At 43.1% G+C, this 13033-nt stretch overlaps 1 pseudogene across 1 annotated transcript in view; it reads right to left on the bottom strand.

Annotated features, from left to right (window-relative positions):
* Window positions 1-3399: 3399 nt before the first annotated feature.
* Window positions 3400-13033, bottom strand: part of LOC308512409 (centriole and centriolar satellite protein OFD1-like) — a 134084-nt pseudogene continuing 124450 nt past the window's right edge. The window contains exons 14-15 of the transcript in view: window positions 12336-12488; window positions 3400-3465 (exon numbers count right to left, since the gene is read on the bottom strand). The product of the transcript in view is annotated as a centriole and centriolar satellite protein OFD1-like (transcript). The remainder of the gene's footprint in view (window positions 3466-12335; window positions 12489-13033) is intronic.

Genomic DNA, 13033 nt, shown 5'->3' with positions numbered 1-13033 from the left:
GAGCCGCCAGCACTTCCCGCTGAATGTCATCAAGGCCTGTCCCCAGTGCCGTGTCTATTCCAGCTACATCATCCCCCACAAATTCTGGGTGAGTGAGGGGGGCAGAGAAGGTGCAAATCATCAGGAACTTCAAGGCTCGGACCAGCCAGATCCGATGCTGGTACTTTGCGCGGGGGAATGACCGCTGCCCCTTCAAGTCTGACTGCATTTACCTGCACCAGCTCCCGGACACGGCCCCATCCTCGGCTTCTCCCTGCCCATCCTCGGCTTCTCCCTGGCCCAGATTGCACATAGCCGGCCTCCGGGAGTGAGATGGTGCTGGGCTCCGCAGTGCTGCTGGAGGACGGATGTTCCTGGATTATAACCTGGCCGCGGCCTTCTTGGGGTTAGAACTCCTGCTGGATGGCACCAGTTCTTAACGACAGGCTCCTGCAGCCAGGACCAACGTGTGAGGGGTGGGGTTGAGGGGCAGGGTGAGTTAGGGGGAAGGTCTTTCCCCTTTTGGGGTTTCTAACACGTCTGTGACAAATGTAAAACTTGTATGTTACCTATGACGTTAACGGAGCCCACTAAGTGGGATGGAATTAGCCCCCTCTCCACCTCCATGAACATGAGAAGGGTGGAGGGCTCTGGGTAAAGGGGAGGGTTCTCACTGCCTTATTAGGGACTTGGATTTTAACTTTGCCCTTTTGTAGAAGGATTCTGACAGAAAACCAATAAAATGCACCTAAGCCAAAACAAACAAAAAACAATTAATTCAAAAAATAGGCAGAATTGAAGACGTTTTTCCAATGAAAACATACAAATCGCTAACAGGTACATGAAAATGTGTTCAAAATCACTCATCAGGGAAATGCAAAATCAAAACCACAATGAGCTATAACCTCACACATTTAGGTTGGCTATCATAAAGAAGACAAATGTTGGTGATAATATGGAGAAAAGGGGAACCCTTGTGCACTCTTGGTAAGAATGTAAATTGGTCCAACCACTATGAAAAACAATATGGAGGTCCCTCAAAATATTTAAAATAGAACTACCATATGATCAGCAATTCCACCTCTGGGTATTATCAAAAGAAAATGAGAACAGAATACTGAAGACTCTGCACTCCAATGTTAGCAGATATAATGCAGCATTAATCACAATAGCCAAGATATAGAAACAACCTAAGTGCCTAGTGTCTATAAGGGATGAATGGAGAAAAATATGTGTGGGTGTGTGTAAGAGACTACTATGAACAATTATAGGCCAACAATTGAACATCCTGGATAAATTCCTAGAAACACAGCCATGAGAAGACATGGAAATCCTCGCATATGCAACAACACGGATGATTCGTATGCTAAGTGAATAAATTACAGAGACAAATGCTAAATCTCTATATGTGGAATCTTAAAAAGAACTCATATAAACAGAGACTAAAGTAAGGGTTTACCAGAGGCTGAGTAGTGGGCAAAAAGAGATGTTGGCCAAAAAGCATATACTCCCTGTTAGGGAATGAGTAAGATTGGGAAATCTATTATGTGTTATAGTAACTATAGTTATAATGCTATGTTGTATAATTGAATATTGATGAGAGTAGGTCTTAAATGTTCTCACCACAAATATTTGATAATTATATGACATGATGCAGGTGTCATTGAATTCCATGGTGGCAAACATTCTGCAGTAGTGTGCCAAATGAACACATTATATACCTTACCTTAAACTCACAATCTTCTGTCAATTTTATCTCAATAAAGCTGGAAGAAAAATAATGTTATCTAAGAGCTGTTGCAAGAGATGTCAAATTCTTGGTGGCAACATGAGTAAATGTTTTGCTTATGCTAATTGTGACAAAAAAAATAGTGCTTAAATTCTTTCAATTACTTTCCAAAATATTTTTCAATAGCCCTGGCTGGTGTGGCTCACTTGGTTGGAGTGCACCAAAAGGTCACAGGTTTGATTTCTTGTCAGGGCACATACCCAGGTTGCAGATTTGATCCCTGGTCAGGCACGTAGGGGAGGCAACCAAACTGATGTCTCTCTCTGTCCCCGTCTCTAAAATTAAAAAAACTAAGAAATGAAAAACATATTGTCAAGGATTAAAAATACTTCAAAGATAAATTTCTTAAAACCTAAAGAATAACACTAAAAAGCCTTATCATTTTGTTGTAGAACTCAAGGGCTAGACAAGTATTAATGGCAAAAACAATTCAGCTTAGCTTGTATTTGTAAAGGAAGATGATCCACTCCAGGATTTTCATGGAAGGACTGACCAGATAAATCCTTCCTGTGTTAGGCTGGATTTGGGTGAAGTGCATTTTCTAAAGGCCATTCTGGAAGAGCTTCTAGGGGCTGAGCCATTCCCAGTCCTGGGATGTATTCCATAGAAGCAGCTCCAGCACAGCCCAGGCTAGAGGCAGCGATGCTGGTCTAGACACCTGGGTCCTGGCTGCACAACTGGATGGTCACAAGACCTTGGTCAAGTCTCTAACCTCTGTGTCCCACGTTCCCTAATCTATAAAATGCAGGCAGTCACACTTCATATGGCTGATATGAGCATTAAGTGAGTTAATACAGGTACAAGTTTAAAGAATACCTGACACACAGTAAGTGCTCAGTAACTGTTACCTTTTCTTCTCAGGGTTTGGGTTCATTCTCAAGACAAAGATGTCAGAAATAAAGCCCAGTGTACTACGCTGTTTCTGGCACCTAGAATGAAAAACCTTTGTCTTTATTTTGAGGGACAAATCAGAAGGATGGTGCTGGGGAAGATGGCCTCTGGTTTGACAGGCAATAGCCCAACTCTGGAGAGCAAGGAACACAGAAGAAACGACCAAAATGCAGTCCGGAAATTTGACCAATAACATGATTTTCAAAGAAATATCTAACACAAAGATGAGGAAAAAAACACGTAACAGCTCATTCTAGTGTAATGAAAGGTCTAAGTATGAGGAATTCTGATTATTTTTAATTTTATACACTAGAGTACCAAATTAAATGATGAAAAAGAAACCACCCTGTATTAAACAAACATTTTTTATTGAGAATTGTATTTATTACATTGTGTTACATGAGAAAAAAGCTGGGCAACACAGGTGGTTACCAGAAGTCATCTGGTTCTTCATGAGACAGCCCTGTGAAACTAAATTAGAGAAAGACAAAAATTTTAAAAATTTGTTAAATTCTTGTCAGTTCATTAGGGGACCTTTCTATTGTTCTCATTCCTTTCCTAATCAGTAGCCATATCATAACTTCAAAATGTAAAAGATTCTTTTGGCAGTCAGTAATTTTGATTAATTCAATAGTTTCTTAGAGGCAGACCTCAACATATGAACAATGCTCTTGGGCTAACAAAGTCAGCAATGTGATGAATGATTTGCATAAGAACACAATGTTGGGGAAAGCATACCTTTAATCTTTATCACTAGGGAGCAGCTTGTCCACTTGTGAGTCTTCTCTGACACTCTTTATTGAGCTCTGAAAAGAGGAGAAAGAATAATTTTGAAATTAGAGGTGTATTAATGTATTAATTTTATTAAACAACTAGGGGCCCGGTGCATGAAATTCGTGCACCGGGTGTGTGTGTGGGGGTAGTGTCCCTCAGCCCAGCCTGCCCCCTCTCACATACTGGGAGCCCTCAGGCGTTGACCCCCATCACCCTCCAATCGCAGGATCGGCCCCTTGCCCAGGCCTGACGCCTCTGACAGAGGCGTCAGGCCTGGGCAGGGGACCCACATTTCCCCCCATCACTGGTTCTGCCCCCAGCCCAGGCCTGATGCCTCTGGCCCAGGCGTCAGGCCTGGGCAGGGGACCCCCAGACCCCTCCGATTGCTGGCTCTGCCCCTTGCCCAGGCCTGATGCCTCGGCCAGAGGTGTAGACTCCCATCACCCTCCGATCGCCTGATCAGCCCCTTGCCCAGGCCTGACGCCTCCGCCAGAGGTGTCAGGCTTGGACAAGGGACCCCCATCTCCCCACGATCACTGGCTCTGACCCCCGCCCAGGCCTGAGGCCTCTGGCCCAGGAATCATGCCTGGGCAGGGGACCCCCATCTCCCTCTGATCGCTTGCTCCACCCCTCGCCCAAGCCTGACACCTCTGACCCAGGCTTCAGGCCTGGGCAAGGGGACCATCATATCCCCCCAATCCCCGGCTCCGCCCCCCACCCAGGCCTGATGCCTCTGGCCGAGGCGTCCGGCCTGGGCACCGGGGACCTGCATCGGCAGCAGCGCCGTGATCCCCCGCTCTACCCCTGCCCAGGCCTAACACCTCTGGCCGAAGCATTAGGCCTGGGCAGGGGACCCCCAGCTCCCAGTGGTTGCAGGCTCTGCCCCTGCCCAGGCCTAACGCCCCTGGCCTAGCCGTCCGGCCCGGGCAGCGGGGACCCGCAGTGGCAGCGGGGGGCGCCGCCATCGCGCGGGCTCCGCCCCTGCCCCTGCAGGACGCCTCTGGCTGAGGCATCCGGCTCGGGTAGCAGGGACCCGCAGCTGCAGCGGCCCCGCGATCATGGGCTCCGCTTTAGGCACAGGCAAGGGACCCCTAGCTCTCGGGACTGCCAGTTTCGACCGTGCCCAGCTCCCATCGCTGGCTCCACCCCTACTTCCTGCTATCACTGGCCAGGGTGGCAAAGGCGCCTGATTTTCAGATCATGGCTGGGGGGCAGGGCAAAGGTGGCCCCAGGGCCGCCTTTGAACTGCCCCCCACCTCTTAGCTACCCCCTGGGTTTCCCATCACTGTCAGTGGCAGGGAGCTTCTTCCTGCTTTCCCTTTCGCCTCCCTGCATGTGCCTACATATGCAAATTAGCCGCCATCTTGTTGGCAGTTAACTGCCATCTCAGTTGGCAGTTAATTTGCATATAGCCCTGATTACCCAATGAAAAGGGTAGTGCCGTACGCCAATTACCATTTTTCTCTTTTATTAGTGTAGATTTTGATTTCTCTGAAACTCTTAAAAAAATGATTTTGAAAATATCAGAAGATCACAGACATTCCAGAAAACTGGGATCTTAACCCAGCCAAAGGAATGACATTTCAATTTTTCAATTTTATTTATTATTTTGTTAGCTTTTGTTTTTCTTTTTTGTTCCCCCCCCCTTTTTTTTGTTTGTTGCTTTTATTCTTTCTTCTTTCTTTGTTCTCCTTTTTTTGTTGTTTGTTCCTTTATTTCCTACTTCTGTACACATTATTTTTTCAACCACGTGAGCAAAAGACATGTGAGCGGTGCACTCTTGTCCAGGGAGCATTAGCCCCGTGAGCAGCCTGCGTCGAGCCAAAGAGAGGCAGCCTCATGTGGCCTGCCCCTATCCAAGGAGCAGCAGCTGTGTGAGCAGCCCGCTTCCCCAGCCGAAGAGCAGCAACCACATGAGCAGTCTGACCTGTCCGAGGAGCAGCAGCTGAACAAGCATCTTGCCCTTGTCCAAGCAGCAGCAGCCGCACAAGCAGCCTGCCCAATCCAAGGAACAGCAGCTGTGTGCCCATCCGAGGAGCAGCAGTTCTGCAAGTGGCCTGGCCCCATTCGAGGAGCAGCGGCAGCCGAACCCGGTCCAAGAAACAGCAACCACATGAGCAGACCGGCCACATCTGGTGAGTGGCAGCTCTACACAGCATGCACCGGAGGAGCAGAGCCACAACAGCCTGCACCTGTCTGATGAGCAGCAGCCGATACTAGGAGCAGTAGCCCCACAAGCAGCCCACCACAGAGGAACAACAGCAGCATGCAGCCAGCCCCCAATCAAGGTTCAGCAGCCACGTGAGCAGTCCGCCCCAGGTCAAGGAGTAGCAGCTGCGTGCGTAGCCAGCCCCAACCAAGGAACAGCAGCTTCGTGATCAGCACATCCTCTGTCTCAGGAACAGATTGTGTGTGTGAAGCCTCCCCCCACCAGCCAGAGGAGCCACCACAACTGTGAACAGCACCCACCAGAGGAGCTGCTGCCAACTGAGGAGCAGCTGCTACAATAACCGCCAGAGGAGCAACCACAGCCCGAGGAGCCACTGCCACCCAAGGAGCAGTCGCTGAATGACTCAACATCTAGATATGTCGGTGAGATCAAACATGGGTACACAAAGAAACCCCCGAAAGAAAGAGAAGGAGGACTCGCCAGAAAAGCAGCTAAGTGAAACCGAGGCATGCATGACAGAAAAAGAATTCAGATTAAGGGTCCTAGAGTGCATAAACCGGATGAAGGAAAAACTCAACAACTTATGCAAGAAGCAAGAAGAAACAGATAAAAAAATCAATAAATTATGTAAGAACCAAGAAGAAATGAAGAGTGATATAGCTGCAATAAAAAACACCATTGAAAGTTTCAACAGTAGACTAGGAGAAGCGGAGGACCAAATTAGCGAATTAGAAGACAGGGAAGCAAAACTCCCAAACTGAATTGCAATTGGCGAAAAAAAATTAAAAGACAGGAGGAGAGCCTAAGGGAGCTATGGAACAACATGAAACGAAACAACATGCGAATAATAGGGGTGCCAGAACAACAGAAAGAGGAACAAGACTTAGAAAACCTATTGGAAGAACTAATATCAGAAAACTTCCCTGAGGTGGGGAAGAAAAAAGAGTCACACAAGCACAGAGAGTCCCAAACAAGGTGACCTTAAAAGACCCACATCAACACACATCATAATTACCATGGCAAATGTTCAGGACAAAGAGAGAATCTTAAAGGCTGCAAGAGAGAGACGGAAAATTACATACAAGGGATCTCCCATTAGATTATCATATGATTTCTCAACTAAACACATCAGGCCAGAAAAGAATGGACGGAAATTTACACAGTGATGCAAAGCAAAGCAATGAATCCAAGAATACACTATCCAGCAAGACTATCATTCAAAATTGAAGGGGAAATAAGAAGCTTCACAGACAAAATAAGGCTAAGGGAGTTTATCAATACCAAGCCAGCAATGCAAGAAATGCTAAAGGGATCAGTGTAAAAAGAAGAAATAAAAAGCTCAGAAAGAAAACACACAGAAAAAATAGAAATGGCTACAAACAAGTACCTTTCAATAATAACTTCAAAGGTAAATGGACTAAATGCTCCAACCAAAAGACATCGAGTGGCTGAATGGATAAAAAAAACAACAAAACAAACAAACAAAAAAAAAACATGACCCATACATTTGCTGTCCACAAGAGACTGACCTCAGAATCAGGGACTCACACAGACTGAAAGTGAAGGGATGGAAAAATATCTTTCAGGCAATTGGAAATGAAAATATAGCTGGGGTAGCAATACTTATATCTGACAAAATAGACCTCAAAGTGAAGGCCATAATAAGAGATAAGGGAGGCCACTTCATAATACTAAAGGATTGAATATACAGAGGATTTAACCCTGATAAACATATATGCACTCAATACAGAAGCACCCAAATACATAAAAAAAAAAAACTCCTGGAAGATATCAAGGGAGAGACTGACAACAATACAATCATAGTAGGGGACTTTAATACACCACTGACATCACTGGATAAATCCTCTAGACAAAAATAAATAAATAAATAAATAAATAAAATGGTAAAGAAACAGCAATCCTAAATGACTCACTAGATCAGATGGACTTAATTGACATCTTCAGAACATTTCACCCCAAAGCCACGGAATATACGTTCTTCTCAAGTGCTCATCGGACATATTCAAAAACAGACCACATACTGGGTCACAAACAAAGTCTCCCCAAATTCAAGAAGATTGAAATCATACCAAGCATTTCCTCAGACCACAAGGGCATAATACTAGAAATAAACTAGAATAAAAACAACTCAACATTTTCAAACACTTAGAAATAAAAACACTTAGGAGCTGAATAGCATGTTATTAAATATTGATTGGGTTACCAATGAGATCAAAGAAGAAATTAAAAACATCCTGGAAACTACTGACAATGAAAACACCACAATCCAAAACCTATGGCACACAATGAAAGCAGTCCTGAGAGGGAACTTTATAGCTCTACAGGTCTATCTCAACAAACAAGAAAAAATGGTAGTAAATCATCTAAAACTACCTCTCAAAGAATAAGAAAGAGAGCAACAAGGAAAGCCCAGAAGGAGCAAAAGGAAGGAGATAATAAAGATTAGAGCAGAAATACATGACATAGAGACAAAAAAAAAAACAATACAGAAAATCAATGAAACCAAGAGCTTGTTCTTTGAAAGGATAAACAAGATTGTTGAACCTCTAGTCAGGCTCACCAAGAAATAAAGAGAGAGGACCCAAATAAACAAAATCAGAAATGATAATGGCGAAATAACAACAGACCCCAGAGAAATACAAATGATTGTTAAAAAATACTATGGACAACTCCACTCCAACAAACTAGACAACCTGGAGGAAAAGGACATATTCCTAGAAACATACAACATTCCAAAACTCAATCAGGAAGAATCTAAACATCTCAACAGGCCAATAACTATGGAAGAAATTGAAGAGTCATCAAAAAGCTTCCAGCTAACAAAAGCCCAGGACCACACGGCTTCACAGGGGAGTTTTACCAAACATTCAAGGAAGAACTAAAACCTATCCTCCTCAGACTACTACAAAAAATTAAAGAGGAAGGAACACTTCCAAGCTCATTTTATGAAGCCAGCATCACCCTAATTCCAAAACCAGGTAAAGACAACACAATGAAAGAGAATTACAGGCCAATATCCCTCATGAACATAGATGCCAAAATCCTCAACAAAATCTTGGCAAATCAGATCCAGCAGTACACAAGAGAGATCATACACCATGAACAAGTAGGATTTATCCCAGGGATGCAAGGATGGTACAATATCCGCAAATCAATAAACATGATATACCACATAAACAAATTGAAAGAAAAAAAACACACAGTCATATCAACTGATACAGAAAAAGCATTTGACAAAATTCAACACCCATTTTTGATAAAACCTCTCAGCAAGGTAGGAATAGAAGGATCATACCTCAACATAATAGAAGCCATATATGACAAACCCACAGCCAACAGCATACTCAATGGGCAAAAACTAAAACCATTTCCCCTAAGAACAGGAACAAGACCGGGATGCCCACTCTCACCACTCCTGTTTGACAGTGTACTGGAAGTATTAGCCACTGCAATTAGACAAGAAGAAGAAGAAATAAAAGGCATCCAAATTGGAAAAGAAGAAGTAAAACTGTCTTTATTTGCAGATGATATGATATTATACATAAAAAAACCTAAATACTCCATCAAAAAACTATTAGACTTAATAAATGAATCTGGCAATGTAGCAGGATACAAAATTACTGCCAAGAAGTCTATGGCATTTCTATGCACCAATAGTGAACTTATCGAAAGAGAGACTTAAAAAGCAATCCCATTTACCATCGCACCAAAAAATACTAAGCTACCTAGAAATAAACTTAACTAAAGAGGTAAAAGACCTCTATTCAGAAAATATTCATGTTCTTGGATTGGTAGAATCAACATCATTAAAATGTCCATAATACCCAAAGAAATGTATAAATTCAAGGCACTTTCCATTAAAATACCAATGGCATATTTCACAGACCTAAAACGAACTCTCAAAAAATTCATCTGGAATAAAAAAAGACCCCAAATAGCTGCAGCGATCCTGAGAAAGAACAATGTAGGTGGGATCTCAATACCAGGTATCAAGTTGTATTACAAAGCCACTGTTCTCAAAACTGCCTGGTACTGGCACAAGAACAGACATATAGATCAATGGAATAGGACAGACAGCCCAGAAACGGGCCCGAACCAATATTCTCAATTAATATTTGACAAAGGAGGCAAGAACATACAATGGAGTCCAGATAGTCCCTTCAATAAATGGTGTTGGGACAATTGGGCAGATACATGCAAGAAAATGAAACTAGACCGCCAACTTACACCACACACAAAAATAAACTCAACATGGATAAAGGACTTAAATATACGACCAGAAACCATTAGAATATTAGAAGAATCCAAAGGCAACAAAATCTCAGACATATGCCAAAGCAATTTCTTCACCGATACAGTTCCTATGGCATTGGAAACTAAACAGAAAATAAACAAATGGGACTACATCAAAATAAAAAGCTTCTGCACAGCAAAGAAACTATCAACAAAACAACAAGAAAACCCACTGCATGGGAGAACATATTTGCCAATGTTATCACCGATAAGTTTTTAATCTCCAACTAGGGAACTCATACAACTTAATAAAAGGGAGATAATCCAATCAAAAAATTGGCAAAGGACCTAAATAGACACCTTTCAAAAGAGGACATTCAGAAAGCGAAGAGACATATGAAAACATGCTCAAAGTCACTGAAATCATCCGAGTGATGCCAATCAAAACAACAATGAGGTACCATCTCACACCTGTCAGAATGGCTATCATCAACAAATCCACAAAACACAAGTGCTGGAGTGGATGTGGAGAAAAAGGAACACTCGTGCACTGCTGGTGAGAATGCAGACTGGGGCAGCCACTATGGAAGACAGTATGGAGTTTCTCAAAAAACTACAAATGGAACTCCCATTTGACCCTGTGATCCCACTTCTAGGAATATATCCCAAGAAACCAGAAACACCAATCAGAAAGGATATATGCACTCCTATGTTCATAGCAGCACAATTCACCATAGGTAAGATCTGGAAACAGCCTAAGTGCCCATCAGTAGATGAATGGGTTAAAAAACTGTGGTACATCTACACGATGGAATACTATGCTGCTGTAAAAAAGAAGGAACTCTTACCATTTGCAACAGAATGGATGGAACTGTAGAGCATTATGCTAAGTGAAATAAGCCGGTCAATGAAAGGAAAATACCACATGATCTCACTCATTTATGGATAATAAAGACCATTATAAACTTATGATCAAAAATAGATACAGAGGCAGAGTTGCCTCAAACAAACTGTCAAACTACAGCGGGAAAGCCGGGGAGGGCTGGGTGGCTGGAGAGGGGTGACAAGAGATCAACTGAAGGATTTGTATGCATGCATATAAGCATAACCAATGGACATAAGACACTGGGGGTAAGCGAGGCCAGGGGATTGTCAAGGGCGGGAAAAAACATATGTAATACTCTTTATAATACTTTAAGCAATAAAACAATAAAAAATACTAAAATAAAAAATAAAATAAAATAAAATATCAGAGAGGAATGGAGAGGGAGAGATAGAAACATCAACAATGAGAATCATTGATTGGCTGCCTCCTGTACGTCCCTCACTGGGGATCGAGCCAGCAACCTGGGTTATGTGTCCAGACCAGGAATCAAACTGTGACCTTCTGACTCATAGGTCAACACTCAATCACTGACCATGCTGGTTGGGCTGAAAACTTTTTGAAATATACAGTAGGTCCTCGGGTTATATCGCGACATAACGCGATTTTCCCCGTTAAGTCGGAACCCACCTATAGAATCACCTACATCACTCACATGGAGCACATACACAGCAGTAATGAAGTGAAAGAGTAAAAAAAAAAAAAAAATTAAAGCAAGATAACAATTCCTGACCTTTACTTGTGGCAGATAATAAAAAACAAAGCACATATGTACATATGTCGAAATGACGGAACTTTTTTTTATTAACACTGTAAATGGGAGATAGTGATGTAACCGCAAAACAACATACATCGAGTTCAACGTAACCCGAGGACTGCCTAAATATAATTTGAGTCCAAAACGTTGACTTTTAGATGTGAAATTTAGCAAGCACTCTAACTGTCCTGTGCGCATTCTCAATAGCCATAGTATTCTAGACTTATGTAATATATTAGAGGCCCAGTGCATGAAATTCGTGCACTCAGGGGGTCCCTCAGCCCGGCCAGAACCCTCTCACATTCTGGGAGCCCTCGGGGGATGTCCCACTGATCCCTTCGCGATGCTACAGAGGTGGGAGAGGCTCCCACCACCACCGCTGCGCTCGCCAGCCATGAGCCCTATGGGAGCGCACTGATCACCAGGATGCAGCTTCTGTATTGAGCATCTGTCCCTGGTGGTCAGTGCCCATCATAATGACTGGTCATTCTGCGGTTCAACCATTTGCATATTAGGATTTTATTATATAGAATTCATGTCTCAGATAGTACCAATCCATTTGTTTTTCATTGATAGCACTTTCATTCTTGTTCTGAAAATAATGAGATAGCTCCAATTTTACAAACCTTACCAATCAAGATCTGTTCACTCTTTGGCCCAAGCAAAGGAGATAACATTTTGTCAGAAGTGTAATATACATACGACTTGAGGCTCCATTTGAATTTTGGATTTCCTCTGCTGTTACCTTTTGTCTCCAACTCCTGTCCCAAGGTTTTCTAACAAACCACAGAAGCCCTCACATCCTCACATACAGACCACTGGTCCATAGCATCAGTACCTTATCCACCTTCTTCAGGTCTTGGTCCTTTTGGGTGATATGCATGTATTTCTTTAAAGCATATTCACCACAAACAGATTTGTCTTTCATTTCCTGAGCACTCACTTCTAATTCTTTCTCCATTTCTGTCTTGAAAGACTCTTCAATAATCTGCTGTAAATAGATGACCAGCAAAATAGGAGATACACATATACATTTTAAAAACACATAGTACTATAACTCTGTTTCTTTATGTGACATGTGCATGACAGAAAACTGTTTCATTCGTTGCTACTATCAAAGTGGCACAAATATATCATGTAATGAAGAATAGGAATTACTGTGCCTAAAGTGTCTGTGTTCCAGATCAAATGAGCCAGGAATTCAAGGAACATGATACAGAAGATTAATCTACGTAAGGTCCAGCAGGCATGAGAAGTAGCAGGGTAATCCATCTGCCTGGGACCAGAATCAGGACATAGAAAGTCAAAGACAATGAGGAGGGAGGAGGGCAGGGCAGCCTGAGGAAGCCACCAGATTGGCAGCCACCTCCCCCAGTTTCTTCTGGTCCTAGCCAGCTGACCTTGAAACCCCTTACACAGGGAAGTTCTACAGCAAAGCAGAGTCCATCTCCTTTCCGAGTGTGTTTTCAGGAACATGAGAATGCATGCTCACAGACTTGCAAAGCTCCCTTTTCCTATGAGACTCCTATTATGCCC

Source organism: Myotis nattereri, assembly GCF_964212035.1.
Source record: "Myotis nattereri genome assembly, chromosome: Y".
Classification (NCBI taxonomy): domain Eukaryota; kingdom Metazoa; phylum Chordata; class Mammalia; order Chiroptera; family Vespertilionidae; genus Myotis; species Myotis nattereri.
This window is presented reverse-complemented; position numbering and strand designations above follow the sequence as displayed.